Source organism: Alligator mississippiensis, chromosome 1, assembly GCF_030867095.1.
Source record: "Alligator mississippiensis isolate rAllMis1 chromosome 1, rAllMis1, whole genome shotgun sequence".
Taxonomy (NCBI): Eukaryota; Metazoa; Chordata; order Crocodylia; family Alligatoridae; genus Alligator; species Alligator mississippiensis.
Genome location: NC_081824.1, coordinates 222,358,906 through 222,380,045, shown reverse-complemented (window position 1 = coordinate 222,380,045; position 21,140 = coordinate 222,358,906). Strand labels below are relative to the sequence as shown.

General features: G+C 41.0%; 2 long non-coding RNA genes across 2 annotated transcripts in view; one reads left to right on the top strand and one right to left on the bottom strand.

Moving 5' to 3' along the window:
* Window positions 1-21,140, top strand: part of LOC109286496 (uncharacterized) — a 99,116-nt gene that overhangs the window by 15,457 nt on the left and 62,519 nt on the right. The gene's annotated exons all lie outside the window — the stretch shown is intronic.
* On the bottom strand, window positions 1,903-3,562 carry LOC109286495 (uncharacterized). Its single transcript, XR_009461664.1, has 3 exons — window positions 3,401-3,562; window positions 3,113-3,200; window positions 1,903-2,128 (listed from the first exon to the last, which is right to left on the bottom strand). It is a non-coding gene; the product is annotated as an uncharacterized LOC109286495 (long non-coding RNA).

Genomic DNA, 21,140 nt, shown 5'->3' with positions numbered 1-21,140 from the left:
AAATACTTGATTTCACGTGCCCAATCCTGGGCAGATTCCAATTGGTTAAATAAAATTGAGCCAGAATTTCAATGGGTGTGAATGAGGTATTCACCTCCTGTTTTCCTTAACTAGATTCCTCCCGTGTATTCCTCTGACTGCAGTATTCTAAACTGTCCTAGAGTTTTGTATAGAGAAATTAGACAATATCAAAAAAGATATGATGGTTGCACTTAAGTAGTAGCTGAAGGAGTGTGTACTCACTTTCATGTAAGAGTGAATATGTATCTCTGGTCTCTGACTGGTCACTTTCCAAAGAAAACCAGGTACCTTTTGCAGGACTGTGGGGTAAACTACCTATGCATGAGGCAAGGATATTTTTGGGTAATGTTTTTTATTGGACCAGCTTCATGGCTGGGATAAAGCTAGATAAGCAAGCCTTCTTCCTAACTATCTAGGAAGATATCAGTCACCTGATATGAAGTGAGGATTCTGACTCTTGATAATAAGGATGTCTTACAGTCAGCACTATCACAATATGTTGTGACAACTGCCTTCCTTAAAGACTGAGGACAAAGTATTTGAAGTTGAGTACCAACAGTGAGCCACTTAAATCCATTCTTAAGACTTCAGGAAGTCTCTTAATCCTCAGAGGTGTTGAGTAATCACAGTAACCATTGACTGCAGTGAAAACTGCTAATGCTAAGCTCCCCTGAAAATCAGGACATTTAGATAAATGAATTCTTGTAGGAATCCTCACAGGGAAATTCAGCTGAGTGTTCTTTACTTAGATTATTCCAAAGCTCCATAAACCCATTTCATTTCTTCTTATTCCATTCATTACCTTTGTGGCCATTTTGCTTTTTGGCCCCTGCATTTGCTGCTTCTCTCTGCTGACCTTTCTGGGAGTCTGTGGATTGCAATATAGATTCCAAAGTAAGACCGTAATGTGTTTTATTGCCTGTGTCATTTGAACATCTGAAAGTAACCCCTTACTGAATTTTGTCTTTGACTACTGTATCACAAAGCAAAGACATTTGGATGCATTTAAAAAAGGCATTGCCACTTTATGTTGGCAAACACAGAGCACGTCTACATGTTCATTAATGCACCTTAGATACTGTACATTTACTTTAATACTTATTAAAGTACTAACTAAATGTGCAGTACCTAGAGTTACTGCGCAGCAGTGCTGGTGCATGGTTATTTAGTGAAACTTACTGCACATTAGCCTAATAACATTGTGCAGTAGGCTATTAGTACAGTTTGTGTTGTGACACTCTACTGTGCAGTGTTATTAGGCAAATGCACAGTAAGCATCTCATGTAAGTGTGTCCAAGTAGAAGGAAACACAACACTCAACAGAGCTCTATTGCTCCCATGGATATTTGATATCTTGTAAGCTGGAGAGATGGAAGAACACCATTAAAACTAGGCCTGTCTTGTGAACATTTGCATTAGTCCAAACTTTGCCCCACAAAGTTTAGTTAGAGATGATTTGCTGGGAAATAGCTATATCTATATCAGTCACCATTCAGAAATCACAATTTGGGGTTCTTAGCTGTTCTTCCTCTTTGGTGGCCATGACAGTGATTTGAAAGACATGAACCCAGAAAATATTTCCTAGACTTTCGAAGGTTTTGCTTTTGAGGGCTGATCCAATGCTCACTGAAGTCAATAGAAAGTCTTCCACTGTCTTCAGCTGACTTTGGATCAGGTCTGTATTTGGCAATAATACATAAGTGGGGTGGGGGGAATCCCATCCCTTTGGCTAGATTTCTCCCTTTTTCCTCTGTCTCTCTCTGTCTCTCTTTTACTTTTGTTGAACCAAACTTGTTAAGCTCCATTGAGTTTCCTAATCTTTGCATTTTGACAGACTGCAGGCCAACAGAAAGTCAAGTTTTAAAACCATGAAAATGAAGTGCATTTTATTTATTATGCTGTCTAAGATGTTTTCAATAAAGCAGACAGAGATAGTACTTTGCCAAATTGGTGTCATGACTTTCCAAAGGTTTTGGCTAGTTAGCAGACTTCCAGTAAAAATACATGTTGCTGTTCAGACCTCTTGCGGGCGATCCACACCTCTCTTGGAGCCTCCTCTTATTATCTTGTGGCTTCAAATGGAAGAAAAATCTGATGCGTCCTGGACCTGTAGTAACAGTTCTGAGTATTATTAATAGCATATTGAGTGAGTTGATTATGTAAAATGCCCTGATTGTCTCTCCTGTCTTCCATAGAAAGATCAGTTAGCAAATAAACAAACATCATTAGAGAAAACATGGTTTGGTTAACCAACTTCTTTGGAGTCAAGAGCCAAAAAAAAGAGGGTGAATGTCTGAAAGAGTAAGGCTTTTCAAAGAAGAAGAAAGGGCACATTCCTGAAGCTGTGGGGCTCAGACTAAAGTCTCTTCCTGGCTAACACGCTACATGGATTGGCACTGTGTTAGCCCTGCACACAGTGCTCCAGCTGACTCTCATTCCTGTTCAGAGAAAGTCACCTATTTGCTGCTTTTGCTCTGCTGCTCTGCTTTACTCCTCAGAGATTTACAGGCATCCTCTGTGAGGTTATCCTGATTTCACCCCCATCCACGTTCATGTTTTTATCTTTTAGGCATTTAGCTGTTAGAAACTTCATAATGGTAAATACCTTATATCCCTTTTTGGTGCCTGTTGGCATATCCTGCTGTGGTATTAGTGTACAATACTCACCAGGCTTATATATATGTTTTTAAATATATATAAATATATATGTTTTTAAACATATATAATATAGATATCTTTTAGTGACTGTGTGGATTATATATAAATAGGTTCTGAGATTTTATATCTATATCTATATCTATATAGATATAGATATAACTATGAGTGGAGATAGTCTAGTAGTCGCATGATTTTGATTTACACAGACAAAAAAGGCAGAGGTGAAAGCAAGGAAACTCTAGGGTTGAAATTAAAAAAAAAATCCGGACATTCCTGTGTCTGACTGCTTTGTTGGATAGATTTGAAACAGAATTTTCTGCCACCATCCAGGGAAAGTATCTGAAATCTATTAATATTTCTGGCACTGCCTTTAACAAATAAGGCAACTGCATTCACTTACGAGGCACTTCAGATACTGCAATAAGATACTCACCGTGCAGTTCAGAGACCACTGCTGTTTTTAGAGACATCCTCACTGGAGCCTGGGAGGAGACGTTATCACTGGAATACTACTGTAACTCCTAAAACAAAACAAAACAAAAAAAAAAAAGTACACATGTCCAGAGGTTAGGGCCAAATCCTGAAAGGTTTGGAATGCATTTCATCTGACTTGGCTGCTGCTGGAGTAGAAGATTGGGAAAGAGTTGGGTTCTTCATGCTGAATAGCAAATTGTGCAAAATTTATATTTTTTCATGAATTCCACATTGGAAGTGAACTCACTTTGAATGCTTGCATTTCTTCTATATCTACTCTCTGTAACTATCATGGAAAATGAGTTTACTGGCCCAACTATTCAGAGAGAGAGTGAGCAAGCAGCAAAGAATATTTAGAAAAAGGTTAATTTTGAATGTGAAACTATGAGTAGATGCTCATGTAGTCTGACTCCCAAGAATTATTCCTCTGCAAGCAGGGAATAGAAAAACAGCGCCTGGCCTCTGTGTCTAATGGAAACTAACTGACAAAGCTCAAATTTCAGGCATTGAATGCTTGCAATAAACTTCACACCCTATGTTATTTGCAGAAACTGTTCAGCCAACCTTTTTGGAATGATGAATACATTTGAGATCATCCTAATCTACTTGCTATCAGAATAAAAGAAAACAAACTATGACAATTTTATTTTCATTATAAATGTCTGGTCCCTACTTAATGGTGAAACACATTATAACACAAATCAGATATCAGATTTCTGAAGAACAGAATAGATCTGAAGGAACTTAATTCAGGTTATGAAGGGCGACTAAAAATCGGGGAAATGCAAACATGCAAAGCCAAATATTAAGTATGTGTTTGAAGATCAAAATTAATTTTGTTTTGTTTGAAAAAAATGACTTTTGGGGGGATCAACTCAAACCTGCAGAATTTTGTTTTTATAAGTAATGAAAATATTTCACTATAATTTTTCCTTTCTATTTGTTAACAGTTTTGGGAGGGAGGTAGGTGGGTCAGTGAATATTTTTTTCTCTTTTTGTAATTTCTCCCACTGAAAAGGAGACAAAATCATTAAGAAATGTAACACAATGGTTTTCCTGATTAAGAACCTTAAAAAGTCTGTGTAGTGAAGTGAAACAAAGCATTCAATTTAGAATATATCATGAGTAAATTTTGAATCATCTTTGTTTCAGTCAGTAGGCTATGTTTTAAACTTATTTAAAGATGTTGATCAAAATTTTTTACCAACTCTCCATATTTCCTCCAGCATCTATATAAGATTAGAATTTTGCCTAGTGTTGGGTAGGTCGAGAACCAGGTTTTTAGCTTGATACATTGAAAAAATAAATATTGGCTAGATCCCTGCTATGAAAGAATTTGACAATCTAAGATAGTAAGTATGTCATACATTTCAGGGATCAGCAATAAGGTGAGCTGTAAGATGGAGTGGTTTGGAGCACTAATCTGTTTTTATAGCTTTGCCTATTTTCTTTCCTTCACTTGTAGCAGTTATCTCAAGTAAACTTTGTCTGAGTTGGTGATAATGTGCCAGGTATTTATAGCCTGGGAAATCTTTCTTGTCAAAAAAACTGCTTTAATTTCTACAAGCAGATTTAAAGAAGCTATGCCATGACATTGTTAAAGCCTAAGTCACTGGAACATGAATACTTCCATAAAATCTGATAATCTGAGTAATTTTAAAATCAATGTGTTGGAAATTTTACATCAGTCTGGTTTATCCTCCTCATCTCTCCATCTGGAAACTTCCACCTGATGTGTTGGGAAAGAAAAAGGTTAATTATTACTTCCTAGATATAGTTTGCACATCTATAATAATCCATGACAGCGGCTAGAACACAAAGCCACATTCAGAGAAGGTCTCAATGATGTCACAAATGTTTATGACATCAGCAGAACTTCAAGACTGAATTACCGTCTTTGTCCCCACTGAGGGAGCAGGCCTCGCTGTGTATAAAGCATTATTCAAATAAGAGAACCATGTTTTGCCATTAAGATGAAGGAAAGGAAGGAATGAGAACTTACTTTGTGGCTCAGACAAGCACAAATCCATTAGGAATGTTGTCCCACGAGTGACGGAATTGCTCCGCTGAGTTCTCAGAGAAAAAGAGAATTCCTTAGGCATCACTTCACTTGGTATGAACATCATCTTAGCAGCATCTCCAGCTTTGGTGAACTATTTAGTAAAATTATGTAGTTCTGGAACATAATTATGCATATTAACATGCTAATATGGTTGCACATGATACTAACTATTCACTGGTTGCTAACTTTTTTTCCATGAAGCATGTGCAATAGATGCAAAAAGAATATATTATTTTATTTTATTTTATTCTATTTTATTTTATTTTTAATTTGACAAAATGCCCTTCCAAGTAATTCTCCAACAGAATATTCCACAAGGAGAGAAATTATATATGTTCATTATCAATTTTTCCTATGAAGTTCTCCACAGTCTGAGAATGGCCGAACATGCCAGGTGATTACCAGAGAATTACTTCAGTACTTTAAGAAATCTGGAACATATTTCAGATGTGGGGACACGGTGGCTCTGTAAACAGATTCATGCATAGTATTTTTAATAAACGGTTTCTCCTTTTTGTAGCCACCTTCTGGAGTCTTCCTTCAATTAATATAATTTTTTTTTATTCTTGTAATGCTTATGTTATATGTTTTTCAAAAAGGAAAAAAAAAGCCCATGTACTATAGTTCCAGAAAATTCTGACTCATGAATGTTCTTAAGGATATAACCTCCTTAGGTGTAGGTTTGAACATTCTCTTCACAAAATGTATTATTGAACAAGGACCAACATGACCAAATGTGGTTAGTAAGAACAAACATTAAGCATTTAAAGGCTAATCTCTTTCTAATATATTTACAGATTAATCACCAGTTCCACCAAAATAATGATGCTATTATTATGACTACCACTGCTATTAATTGAATTATAGAGCACCTTTCACACTTTTCAAGGTGCTTTAAAATACAACAGTAAAAATGACACAAAGCCACACGCACATAATAAAATCTAATTAGAACAAATAATAAACCTGAAAGTAGCTAGAATAATCACATGGGAAATCTCTGTAGTTTCAAGTATCAACTATGATTGGTTTTTGGGCATTGGGGCCTGCACTTGCTTCTTTTTCATGAAAAAGTGATTGACATGACTAACTTATCTCTTTGTATTGTGCTAACCAGCTATCTTATGTATTCATATGATTCCTAATGCTCTAAGTATCTGAATCATGAAAACGAGAGAAAATATCCAAGTTTCTGACAACTTGTGATGTTTTTGTCCTTGCAGCAGTCTTGGGAGGTAAGGAAGCACTATCATCTCTATTTTACAGAGTGGGGAAACTGGCATAGAGTGACTGAGAACCAGAGGTTTAAAAACATGTAGGTGCCTAACTCCCATTGCTTAAAGTCTCAGAGGAAATGTATGATGAAGCAGGGTCTTAATCTGTATCTCCCAGGCCGCATCCAGATGAGTGAAGCTGTGCGATATGTGGTGCAGCCCTGTCTGCAGCACCACACACTGTACATTCAGGCATTCTCCATGCCACTACCTTGCAGTGTAGGGGTGTTTTTTGACCCTGGGAGATCCCAGGGTCAAAATAACTGGTGCGGAGAAATTGCGGGTGGTGCATATGGCCAGACCCACACTCTGGCAGCTGGCCAGGTTCCCAGCTGCAGGAGCACCCCGGCTGCAGCTTCTCCAGCCCCCAGGACCCCAGGTAAGGCTGCTGGGACCAGCGCAGTTGCTGGCCCCAGCATCCCCTGCCCCACCTCGGGTAATCTGCCATGTACCAAAGCACACGTGGCACAAGTGTTCCCTGGGGAGAAGTAGCAGCGGCACAAGGTGTGCTGCTGCTTCTTGACCCTGGGGTAACAAATGTCTGCACTTGTGGGGGGACAGTCCCAGATTCTAGTCTAATGACTTCCCTCTGCATCTCAGTATTATAGTATATGACAGTAACAGAGCTGGATTGAAAATGGTTTCTTGTTTTCCCTGTGGCAAATTTTGACTTTTCATGTAAAAACTCCAAACCAAAACTTTTTTTTAGTCGCAAACCCCCAAATACATGTATTTTTCTGAGCTAGGTAAACAATTTTGATAAAATCCTTTTTTTTATTAGAATGTGTTTTCACTGATAGAAAGGTTTATTGGAATTATTTTTGGTGGACTGGTGTCCTGAGATCTCCTTTCAGGTTACTGAAAATATTTATTATTTAAATGTATTTAAATATAAAATATAAGTATTTAAATATAGTTTCCTAGACTCATTGGTGCCTTGATATGTAATCATTTATGCAGCCTTGCTTCAGTCTGGTCATATAGCCAGTGTGCTTCATGCCAGCCATTGTTCAAGGCCAAAGCTTGTCATAACAAGCTAGGTGACAACAATCTAATAGAGCTGATGACACAGTCTAGTCAGTGCAAAACCCCAGGTCTCACCCTTTGGGGAAGAAAGGTACTAGGAAAGAACAGGGTGGGTATCTGGCAAGACAGATGAAAGAAAGGAGCCAGAACCAAACACACATAAGTATCCTTTTGTCTTTTGTATCAGGATTTCACAACCTGAAAATGGAACGCCAAGAATGCAGCCTTGTTTTTGATGTAGAAAATAAGGTCAAACTGAAAACTGGCCAATTTGTGGCAAGAAATTGGAACAGTGAGAGAATTAGGAGCTGGATACAATTCTGTTGTCATATTTTTAAAACATGTGAGCCAAATCCTGCATCACTGAAGTCAATAGGAGCTTAGCAATTGCCTAGTATCGGCATAGGATCAAGCCTTCATTTTTAGGCATAATTATAGAAATGGAAATATAATGTAAGCATGGGTGTGAAGGAAGCAAAGTCATAATTCCCTTAGAAACGTGTTAGAACAGAGAATTGCTGACCCAGCCCTACTCTTAAAGGGAGTGAACAACTTACCATATACCTGACTAGAGACAAAGCTCTTTGAGAACATAAACATCATTACTTTTGAACAAACAAGCTGTCCCATAAGCCTGGAATAAACTTCCACCAAAATGAAGGGCCATCCCAAAATCCCTTCTGAGCCAAGTGCAGGTGTGAACCCCCTTCAACTTTATATTCTTTACCAGAAGCACAGAGCAGCACATATGTATAAAAACCAGTCCAGAAGCAGAACTCAAAACAAAGCACTACCTTGGACATCCAATTTACTCCCTGGGTAGAGGAGGGAGGGAAAGGGAGAGAGAGAAGATGTTAGCTATGTGATGGCACTTAATGCATTACTGGAAGGTGCTCAGGGTGGTATAAGGATCTATGTGAACAGGACCAGAACAGAGGAGAAAGACTTGTCTAAAGTGCTGAAGTGGCAATAGGCAGACAAGGTTCTTTGGGTAAAGCTGATATCTTTTATTAGACCAACTCAATTGGAAACATTCCTCTTTGCAAGCTTTTGGATACAGATACCCTTTGTCAGGCTAAGGAAGTGTCTGCAGTGGGATGTTACGAAGTGGCAATAGTCATTTAAAGGTCCTGTCTTCCAAAAACAGTGTAAAAAAAATCTAGGATTCGTTCTATTGCAGTGAACGACATGTAAAGTTTTAACCACAATGGTAAAATGCAGACACTGCAAAATCTGAGAATGGATATTATCTCATGCTCTACATTCTTCCAATCTGGGAAAAATGTTGGTAATAAAGCTTTATGGTTCAAGTGCAAAGACATGATGGCTAATGTTGCATGATTGCAAAATGCCTCAGATCCCGTGCTGTTTACCTTCTGCCTCCAATGACTCTACATAAATAGACTCTATATATCTTTCAGAGGTCTCTACTGGAACAACACATTCAGGGTCTGATCCAAATTTTTCTAAAAGACTCCTACTTACTTCTATAGGTTTCACATCAGGCCCAGACCTTCTGTGCTGTCTGCTTCCCTGGCCCCTTTCCAGTACCTCAGTCCCAAGTCCCCAGCTTGATGCCTAAATAAAGCAATCAGGCAACAGCCAATGACATCAGAGGAATCCTAGTAAGATTGGCTTTAGGTTATCCCTAAGGTCCTGATTTGGGCTGGTGTATTTTTCTAGAAGAGTGATAGCTTAGTTTCTGACATCAGACAAGGAGGACAGTGTATTCTTGAGATAGAGCAGCTGGCTTCACACCAAGATTTATGTCTGTTCTTGGCAAGTATCAGAAACTGCCTTGTCATTCAACTGTGAGAGAGATTCCTTTTTTTTTTTTTCCTGTGGTCATAGACATTAAGCTCCACAGTGGTTAAAAAAATATTCCCTCTGGTGCGTTAAGTAAGTATTTCAACAAGAACATCAAAATGGCCCTTGGGGAGGTAGACTGCCATGCCTACCCATCCTCACTGGAGCTTAGGAAAGACATTGAGGGTAGTCTACACTAATACCATAGCTGGGGAATTTCATTGCAGATGCTGGGAGTGGTAGAAAGAATGTAAGTGGAGCCCAGAGAAGGGATAAAAGTAGGGTAGCAGTACCCAGCATAACTACCAACTGTTTCTATGGAACAGGCGCTCCACGCTTTACTGCTACCTTGTTATGTGCCCATGGAGATAAGAAGTTACACATTGCTGTATGCACTGGGAGTGAAATCCTGCCCCACTGAAGTCAGCAAATTTTGCCTTTGACTCTAATGGAGTCAGAATTTCAGCCTGCCTCTTCAAATCTGTTTAAAACACTGTATGGCCTCAGTTCTTCAGTCTTTTTTTTCTGGCAAAACTCTATCTGACTTCCCTAGAGACTTTTGTCTGGGAAAGCACTTCAAGTTTGAGTCCTGTAACATACACAGTGACATTAGTTCAGAACAACAGTCAAGCATGTGCCTTACTTTAAGTATTTGCTGCAAAGCTTTGCCAAATAGGCATGGGATAAGCCATATAGTTAAGTTTAAGAATATGCTTAAGAACTTTGCTGAATCAGAGCCTTAACTGGGGAAAAGGAAGCACAAATAAGAGGCAAAATCAGGAGGCCTGATTCACCACCGTATTAATTCAGTGTAGAGCTAGTCAAATCACTTTCAACAGACCAGTTTTCTATGGCAGTATGATTTTGATTTAAAACTGTTTTGTGGGAAAGTTGATTTTGGTGAAATTTTTAATGGCAAAGTATTAAAGGGAATATTCTAATTTCATTTTGATATTTATTTCAACCTCATTATAGCCATTCAGTTTGTTTCAATGCTTAAATTATATTACTTATTGTAATATCATGTTACATTTACATCTGTTATTTCATACACACACACACACACATATTCTACATCAAAATGTTTCAAAATTAGTGAAATACAGTGTTTCTTTACTATGTAAATGAAACTATTCATTTACTATTTCAATATTCATGAATTGATTTTTTTTTATCATTTCTGTTCTGAGATACATTTCAAAATGTCATTCTTTTGTTTTAATTAGAATGAAAATCAGTTTTGAAATGGCAGAATCGTATGCAGAACCAAAATTCTGTTTCCTTTTTAGCATTGATAACCAGTGTTTCTCAGCTGTGATTTCTATCACTTATGTCTAATTACAATGCAAATGGGCTGACATTAAACTGAAAGAAGGCAGAGATTAATCAGACCACTAATTTTTTCACTAGCATGATTCAGCGTCATGTAGAAAGAGTGTATGATTTTCATGCTTTTACAATAATTTAAATTTTTACACACTATAATTGCAGCCCAGAATCCTCCTCATGTTCAAATCACTGTGTTTTGTGCTAGCAGCTAAAAGGGAAAATTGCATCCAAATTTTTCTACGTGTAGCCACATGCGTCTAGGGCTAGAATCAGATGTTATGCTTTCATTGCAAAATTGTATATAGTACCCTTGCAACATAATACTGTTCCCCTTTCATGTCAAGATGTCAAATCCTTGTATTTTTACTTCCACCTATATGAAAATGTCATCAGGGCTAAAACTGAGCTGTTTTTCACACCCTATGGCCTATAAAAAGTAGAAACATTACACTCATTAAATTTTATGAAAGGAATTCTTCTTTCTTTGTTTGCCACAAGTAACATTTTGTGGTGCGTGTTTCATGGTTAAAAGGCTACAGGAGGACCAGCACCCCATTCTTTCAGCACTATACAAGGGATATTCCATTAGTTTAAAATTACAGCTTAGCTTTACTCTCCATGTGAATCATTGCTCCAGGGACAAAACCTTGACTAAGCAGCGCCCAAAATATGTATCCGCTTATATGTATATGCATACTTTAATGATCATCAAAGTAAATTTAGCAATAGCAGTGAAATAAAAAACTATACTTGATATGGCATAGTATAGCTTGATTACCCATGGCAGGCACTGAATGACTTGGGATAATGAAGATCGGGGCAATTGAAGATCAGGGCAACATACATTTTCACTGCATGTTGGAAAGCAGGAAATAGGACATGTATTGCAACATTGTTAATTGAAATGGGTGTATTTATTGTGGCCCCATGACATTTGTCTGTTACTACTGCCAGACAGTGTAATGAAGCATGCCGCCCACACTCTGCATGCTCCACCTGCCAAAGCAGATGTATGGTGGGTATTCATCAATAAGCTTGCTTTTCTGGGAGGGTCTCACTCTAGTAAAGCCATGTTGCATAGGTTTGGGGGACTAAGACAAAGACAATGGAAATGGTGCAATGGTGTACTTTTCTGTGGCACTCTCTGTGGTCCAGAGGTGATGTAGACACGCTTTAGATTTGTTTCAAGCTCCAGCATCTGGAGTCTTGAGAATCTTAGCTTTCATTTTAAAAAAGAAATTGGTTTCCAACCTTCATAGCTACAGAGGAAAGCTAGAAACAAAGGCACAAAACCCAGAAAGCAAAAAAACAGAACCCAGAATGTTTTCTATTTGGAAGAATATGATGATTTTGGGGGCCTAACTCATGGTGTTGGAATGATATGTCTGCATCCTTTTTAGCATCATCATATTGTTACATATCCTTTGTGCAGAGACTCCAGTGTTTTAAACCACATCTCAGGCAGTTTTAGCTTAGTTTAATAACACAGGCAAAATAAAAAAAAAATGCAGTGAAGCATGAAATACAAGCCCTATTTTACATCAGGGCAGAATCTCTATAGAGGTTGTTGGCCTAATTATGACCCCATTGACAGTCTTGTCCTGGTGCAGATTTCATTGAGAGAAATCTTCATGTCAGCTTGTCATGACAGATCTAAATTACAGCAGATATACTGTGTTTGCTATGAGGGGGTGGACTGAAGAGAAGCAATGGAAAGGAAACCCATAGCCTCCATGTTCTGTAAATGGGTGCTCTATGGTAGCTGCGTCTAACCACTTGACTCCTCATGTGATGCCAGCTGTTTACTTGTTATGGTTTAGTTGCCTTTTATTTATATTCTCAGAATATTACCGAAAAAATGATCTTGGAGAAGCATCCAGCATCCATTATATTCAGCTGTAAATTTAGGGGGAAAAATATTTCTGGGACTTTAAAAAACTCCCCCTCTATTATTAATGAAATCCTCAAAATTAACTCAGGAAATGATGTGGATTTTTTCAGAGCCATTATAATCTATTGTGTAAAAAACCCATTTACTATTTTGGAACACTTTAAAATACATATTATGGACCTGGGGGACTATATTGGGCGCCGCAGTTATACTTTATATTACCTCATCAAACTCTTTTTATATTGTTAAAATGTTATTTGCTCACAGCTAAATACCAGAAGCGTGCAGACATGCCAAATGGAAAACATTAGGTTTCTTTAACTACTGCAACAAAAGAATTGCTAGATTCCTCATGTACCACTGACCAAGGGGTCTTGACACTTATTCTGAAGAAAGGCCACAGAAACCAATAGATTTGTCTGGGGGTGCTAAAAGTATAAGTTTAGATTTCTAGCTACTATACACTGATAATAACTCCACTGACTTCAATTCAGCTACACTGATTTACACCAGTTGAAGGTCTATTCTGTGTCTATTGAATATTGTATGAATATGTAACTTACTCTGGTATGTTTGTATGTCTGTGTGCATACATGCACACACAAATCTTAATATATGATGGCTGAACTGCATTCTGACATTTCTTTTATATGAGTGGGATGAGTCAGGGTAACCAAAAAGAATGGTGTACTGCCATGAATGAATTACCCCATCTCTCTCTCTTATTTATGAAGATATATGACACAAGACCAGGCAATACAGGTTCTATGCACTGGATGCACATATGCATGCATATATTACTTTTGTCGTATGGATTTTTTTTCTTCAGTTTTTTTCCACTGCTTTTTTCCTTCTCCTTTTTTCTTTTATGGACTGAAATTGCATTATATACAACTAGGAAATCAGCAGGTAGGCATTTTCACGTGTATTGTACAGGTTTAGGTGAGTGCTGTCTGAGAGACCTAACTAAATGTTATTGCAACAATTGCAATTGTCTGAGGATCTTTAGAGATAAAGCCCCTTCCTTGTATTAGCTCGTGACAGGGCATTATTGGCTTAGAAATTCATTTTCCTCCTTGATCCTCCTCCTTGAGGAGAAATGCAAAGTGCTGCACCTAGGGAGGAAAAATGTCCAGCATACCTACTGCCTAGGAAATGACCTGCTGGGTGGCATGGAAGTCGAAAGGGATCTTGGAGTCCTAGTGGACTCCAAGATGAACATGAGTCGGCAGTGTGACAAAGCCATCAGAAAAGCCAATGGCACTTTATCGTGCATCAGCAGTTGCATGACGAATAGATCCAAAGAGGGGATACTTCCCCTCTATCGGGCGCTGGTCAGACCGCAGTTGGAGTACTGCGTGCAATTCTGGGCACCGTACTTCAAGAGGGATGCGGATAACCTGGAGAGGGTCCAGAGAAGGGCCAGTCGTATGGTTAAGGACTTGCAGACCAAGCCCTATGAGGAGAGACTGGGGCACCTGGACCTCTTCAGCCTCCGCAAGAGAAGGTTGAGAGGTGACCTTGTGGCTGCCTATAAGTTCATCACAGGGGCACAGAAGGGAATTGGTGAGGTTTTACTCACCAAGGCGCCCCTGAGGGTTACAAGAAATGGCCACAAGCTAGCAGAGAGCAGATTTAGACTGGACATTAGGAAGAACTTCTTCACAGTTCGAGTGGCTAGGGTCTGGAACGGGCTCCCAAGGGAGGTAGTGCTCTCCCCTACCCTGGGGGTCTTCAAGAGGAGGTTAGATAGGCATCTAGCTGGGGTCATCTAGACCCAGCACTCTTTCCTGCCTATGCAGGGGGTCGGACTCGATGATCTATTGAGGTCCCTTCCGACCCTAACGTCTATGAATCTATGAATCCTCTGGACTCAAACTGTGTGGTCTTTTGTGACCTTGTACTGCACACAGAGCTGAATTAAAGGTCCCTTGAAGTCCATGGGAGTCTCTCAGTCAACTTCATATAGCTCTGGATCAAGTCCTTGGAAAATATGATTAATGCAAATGTTTACAGTATGATTAAGATTGGCTGTCCCATTTAACAATCTAACACCCATCCACTGTGCTCGATGCAAGAATTATGGGAGTAATTCTAAGGTCAGAACCATGCAAGTTAGAGTAGCTGATCACTACAGACCTTATGGGCTTCAAAATGTGCGAACAAATAAGTATAAAACAAATAACAATAAAGTTGATTTTTCTTACATAAGGTTGGCTTTCTCATTCAGCTAGAACCTGATGGGGGCCCTTCATGGATTCTTCTGAGTATTCTTGAAGTCGTCCTTAGAATATTTATTTAAAAAGCTACTGCTTCTTAAAATATTTTCAATCTAAGATGATGCTTTGTTACGTTGGTCAGTGTGTTGTTTATACAGCTGTCAGATACCTGGGGAGGGTGACTTATAAATCACCTTACTAATAACAACAGGCAATTGGCCTGAAGGGAGGCTCAGATCACATAACTGGAGAGGTGCAAAAAGGTATCTTATATATTGTGTGGTTTTATTTGTTTTTATAAGGCTTGGGCTTAGTCAGGGAATTCTGCAAAGTAAAAAACAGTCCTAGCTTGAAGGAAATGTCATGAATTGTCACTAAATCATGTTGTGTTTTCTCAAAACATAGCTTTTCCAATTATGAAATCCTTTGCTTTTGCCCTTGTCATATGTCTCTGGCTAGGGACAGAAATTACACATAAACTGGCATAAGTGATTGGAACCTGGTTTATACTTGCAACAGTTCAGAAGTTCAGTGTACATAGAGCATCTTCAAAATAGCCATACCCAGTTTAAAATAGACCTGGATGGGTGTAGTATTAGATTTAACTGATTTAGGTTAAACTGATCTATTGAACTTGGGACGTCATTCTCCCCCTGTACTTGGCCTTAGTGAGGCCGCAGCTGGAGTACTGAGTCCAGTTTTGGGCTCCACAATTCAAAAAGGATGTGGACAAGCTTGAGAGAGTCCAGAGAAGAGCCACGCGCATGATCAGGGGTCAGGGAAGCAGACCCTACGATGACAGGCTGAGAGCCCTGGGGCTTTTTAGCCTGGAAAAGCGCAGGCTCAGGGGTGATCTGATGGCCACCTACAAGTTTATCAGGGGTGACCACCAGTATCTAGGGGAATGTTTGTTCACCAGAGCGCCCCAAGGGATGACGAGGTCTAATGGTCACAAACTACTACAAGATCGTTTCAGGCTGGACATAAGGAAGAATTTCTTTACTGTCCGAGCCCCCAAGGTCTGGAACAGCCTGCCACCGGAGGTTGTTCAAGCGCCTTCATTGAACACCTTCAAGATGAAACTGGATGCTTATCTTGCTGGGATCCTATGACCCCAGCTGACGTCCTGCCCTTTGGGCGGGGGGCTGGACTCGATGATCTTCCGAGGTCCCTTCCAGCCCTAATGTCTATGAAATCTATGAACTTGTGTCCCAGATCCCTTCCCAACTCAAGTTTCCTTGCAGTCCTCCAGCATCCCAGGATGCTTTACAGTTCCCCACTGCTGGAAACCCCCACATCACAGGATGGACTGATAAAACACAGCTCACACTCTGCTGCTCCAGCCCAGTGCCTAGCTGGCCTCACCATTGGGATGTCGCAGAGCCGAGGCAGCAAAGCCTCTGCCTCTACTCCCCAGCTGGTGTCCTACCTGCACCTGTCAGCCCTGTGGGGCAGTGGGAGTGGGGAGGCAGGGGAACAGGGCACCCCTGCCTCAGCCCCAGTCACTGAGCTCAGGACTGTGCTGCCACGGGGAGCTGAGGGGATCCTTGCCCCCTCCTCCTCTGTCATGTGGCTGGGTGGCTTGGCTGCACCACTGTGGCAGGTGGGAGGGAGGGAGGATTCATCTGGACCAGATGCCAGTCTGCGCAGCCAGGTGTTGGGCACAGGGAGAGCCCCACATCTTAGGGGGATTCCCTTAGCCTGGGGTTGACCTTACTTGAGGAGCCAAGGGGAATCACACCCTCCCTCTCCCCTGGCATAGCCGGGTGGTTTGGCTCCATTGCTGCTGCAGGTGGGAGAGGGAGAGCATTACCCCAGGCCAGGTGCCTGTCCGTGCAACCAGGCATGGGGTATAGGGGGAGCCCCATGCCTTGGGGGGCTTCCCCCAGCCCAGGGCTGCCTTGCCATGGAGATCCAAGTGGAAATCTCCCTCTCCCCTGTGTGGCTGGGTGGCTTGGCTCTACCACCGCCAGAGGTGGTGGGGGGTGTATTCCCCTCGGCTTTCCTGGCAGGCTGAGGGAATCCCCCTGAGGCTTGGGGCTCCCCCCTGTACCTCCACACCTGGCTGCATGGGTGTGGGACTTACCCAGAGGATTCCTCCTCCTCCCTCCTGTGGCAATGGTATAGCCAAGCCACCCAGCTGCATGTGGGAGGAGGGATTCCCCTAGGCTCCCTCGGGCAGGGCAGTCCTAAGCTGTGGGACCAAGGGCCAGGGGAAGCTCCCTGAGGCATGGGGGTCCTCTTCAGTGGAGACATGTAGGGGTGTATGGGGGTGCACATGCAACCCCTGAGAGCTCTGACAGCCAGCATTCCCTGCTTAGGCAATGGGAAGGTGGGGCAGGCAGGAGTGCTGATGCCCTCCCTGAGACCACTGCCTGGGGAGTAGGGGTGCCAGGAGATATGCTCCTGGCACTTCTGGTTGTGCCCCTGTTCCTCCCCTCACCATGGGCCTAGCTTGAGCCACTACTAGGGGCTGGACAGAGGCTCCATCCCCTCCTGCAGGGTGATAGCAGGGAGTTGGGGGAGTGCACTGGGCAACCAATCAGGGGTGGCCCCTGCTTAGCTTGGCTGGGCTCCAAGTGAAAACTGAGTGCAAGTTCAGTTCATTATCAGTTCAGTCTGCGCAGCTACAGGAACCTGCAAAGATTGGATCGATTCCGCCTCAGGCTGTTTGACTGTCTGTACTTAGCCTCAGTCATTTGCTTTGGCTGAGCCTGGGAAAATGTAGTGAGTCATGACTGGGTTCATCTCAGCAGACTGCTGTGTTGGAGGAAGCAGATGCAGGAGTCACAGCAGGAGAGACATTTATAAATATCTGGAAGAAAGCAGATTTGGGTTGCTTATTGATTAGAGCAGTGCTAATACACGTGTGTGTGGATGAAGGCAGGGGTGTGTGGGGGAGGAAACGAGCTTAGATAGATTCATCTTATAATTAGAGGCATGACCTTATGACAGTCATTGTTCTTTTCCAAAGAGCGTGTTATTTTTTAGGGTAATTTATTTACCCAAGAAAGCTCAGCTCAGATGCAGCATCTGGTGTTCAGTGGTGTCCTGCTGTTTTTCATCCAGTTTCCAGCTGGGGGACTGAGGCACCAGGAGGTCAAAAGACTTGCCCAAGGTCACATGATGAATCAGTGGGTCAGCTGGGAATAGAACTCAGGATATTTCTGACTCCCCAGATTTCTGCTTAGTGGACCTTGCTACCTCCCTGATCCTGTCTTCTCAAGCTTGCCTGGTGGGAAACAATGTAGGGAAACAATGGCTGGGCATAATTCATCAGCAGGCTTGTCCTGTACATTGTTTCCAGTTAAGGTCACAAGAAGTTATGTGCATATTTTGAGGGCAATATGGGTAGTTTTAGGTCCCAATCTAAAGCTTTCCCTTTTATTTTCCACAGCCTGTCTACTTGCTTCTTCCTAACTCAAGGAGTCTACTTGGCCAAACCACGTTTCTTTATGGCTATTGTCCCACTTTGCAGTGAGTAATGACAATAACTTTTAAAATCTTAACTTCCAAGTTGCTTTCTCTAGCATTAAAGAAGTAAAGTTACCTTTTTCAGTGTATGCAAAATCAATATTTTCACTCTGCATGTGTATTTATTTCATAGCTCTAGATAGTGAGCAGAATTGTGTCGAGAACATAACGAAGAAGGACATTACCTACAATATCCTCCATCCCATATTTTTATTTTGAAATCTTAAATAAGCTAAGTACTGGGAAAGCAGCCCACCACAAACATCTTTAATTGAACCAGCCAACCCCTTACTCAGCACATCACTGGAGATTTCACTGACCTTGCCAATATTATAAGGGTCATATTTTCCCATGGATGAGCTGTTCTGAAACAATTTTGCTAGTGTGTTAGGCACAAACTGGCTGTACTTCATTGTCAGGCATGCGTGTCTTCCTTGCCTCTCTTTTTTTTAAACAAACATATTTATTGTGGCCATCACTAGTCTCAAGAAATGTTTGAGTTTTCTGGTATACTCCTCTCACTATACTGTATACCAAGGTAATGATGGACTTCCTATAGTTATGTCTATTTTTCTTGGAGGAACCCCCTTCTCCCTCTTCAAAATTCAAATGAAACAGAGCAATAGCTAAAGCTTATTTCTCCTTTCAAACAAAAGTTCACTCTGTAGCCTGGGTGTACATGGGTAAGTGCTCCCTTCGCCATTTGAAGGGGATTGTTGGCTGGCAGGTGAGCTGTGGACGAAACTGCAGACTACTCTGTCTCCCCCTGTCCCAAAGGAGCACTGGAACTTAACTATATAGAAATGTATTATTATTTACATAAATGGATACAAATAAACATAAATATAAACATATGTACAGATATATATGTATAACAGTATAATATATATTATAAACCTTATTCTCTGCAATGGGTCACCACCACCAGGGTTTCAGGTAAATGACAGGTAAACACAGGTAAGTGATAACAAGGGATCCCAACGGATGTCCCAGGCAGGGTAATGGACTCTATTAAACTACCAATACACAAATATAGAAGTACACAAAATATAAGGCACAATATTACAAAATGTAAAGCGCTCTCTCACAAAATATAAGGTGAATCATCCTCAAACTAAACTTAATTCCTTAAGCCCCCAGTGCTGCAGGCAGATACTGGGGCCCTGGCAGGGACACACATCCAAAATAACCTACCCAGGAAGGCCTGGCTGGGACGTTCCCTCCCCTGTGGAAAAGCCCCTTTTCCCTAGGTAACTCACAGCTCCAGAGGGGGGTCCTGTGGGGGGAAGCCCGAGCCATCTCAAAAGACTCCTAGGGCCTTGGACCCGCTGTGCTGAACAGTCTGAAGGACATCTTGCTTCTTTTACACAGATGATGTGGATTACTGGTGTCATGGAGTTCCACAGGGCCCTAGACTAGGAAATAGATTTGCTACCTGAGTAAGATGTCATTCTCATACAGAGAAGATAAAACATTGTTGAGGAATTATGACAAGACATAGAAATCTATTTAAAAAGTAGCATTTATCTATTGCTCAGGTACAAATTAAATCCAAATGTTGCAGAATAATATTTACTGTTATAGTTCTAGGTTTGTAAAGGTGGGTTCAACGAGGATTTAAATTGAAGTGAATAGAACCACGGTAGCTGAGGATCTGGTCCATAACAACTCACTTGCTCTTGTTTTGTTGGCACATTTTGCTTTGCTTATGTTTAGACTTCATTTTCTCTCTCTCTCTTTCTCTTTCCCTCTTCCTTTCTTTCTTCCTTCCTTCCTTCCAATAAATTTCCTCAGCATTAGAGAAATGATTAAGTTTCCAAATACTGCCTGGCTGTAGAGTTTGAGGCTAAGTGTGAGAAGGGAGAAAACATGAGATTCCCATTACCTAAAAGAAGAAAAACATGTATGAAAACAAATTGAGTAAGAGCAGTGCTGACTCACTCCAGAAGGACAGTGTGCAATTAATCATCCTTGCACCTTACAAGGGGTCAGAAATAATTATTTTGGTGTAGTATTTTTCAGTAATTCAGATGCCTGGGCAATAGAAAGGGACCCAGGTGAAGCACCTGGATCAAAATACCATTACTGGGGTAGTTTGTGACCAGTGCCAAATTTCGCGGATATATCCTATAACCACAGTGGGCCAAAACGGGCTTCAAGGAAGGTCTGATGTTGTTTTGCAGCATTTATTTCAGCCCAAATGCTGTTGCTCCAATTTGTCCTCATTATGTGAATATGAGAAGGGAAAGAGTAACAGCAGCAGTAACAGCTAGTCCAATCCTGGCTCTGCCTCACAAGATAGTAAGAGAGAAAAATGCTGTATCTGAAATTAGGAGGAAAAATCTCAGCTTGCAGCACTCAGTCAAGGAAAACTTATATCAAATTTAATGAGGATCAGACTCATTGTCTGTAATGATGGCTCCTAATCAGCAAAAGACTTAAGTGCCTACTGAATTTTAAGTATGTGAGGGGTTCTGTTAACCTCTGTGACATTACACATATGCTTATATTTTCACCTAGGTTTCCTGGATCAATTATTGCAGAAATAAAACCAAAAGTTAACATATAATTACCAAAGTTGTTATTAAAATTATTTATATAGGTCAGGGGTGCCCTATCACTTAGCCCTCAGTGAGTCCATGGATCTCCAACCGGACCTGCATACTGCACGTGGTACACAGGCTCAGAGCATGCACTGCACAAAGTGTCTGTGCTGGACCACCCCACATGCTAGACTTGGTTCACACTGTCAGTCTGAGAGCCCAGTCTGCCCTACAGACAGGTCCCACACTACTCATCCACCTCATACGCCTGATGAGTTTGGCATCCCTGATATAGGTCGAAGCTCCACTTGAGCCTTCATGGCCCATTGAGCTACCATAGTTAAGATATGACCATTTCTGTAG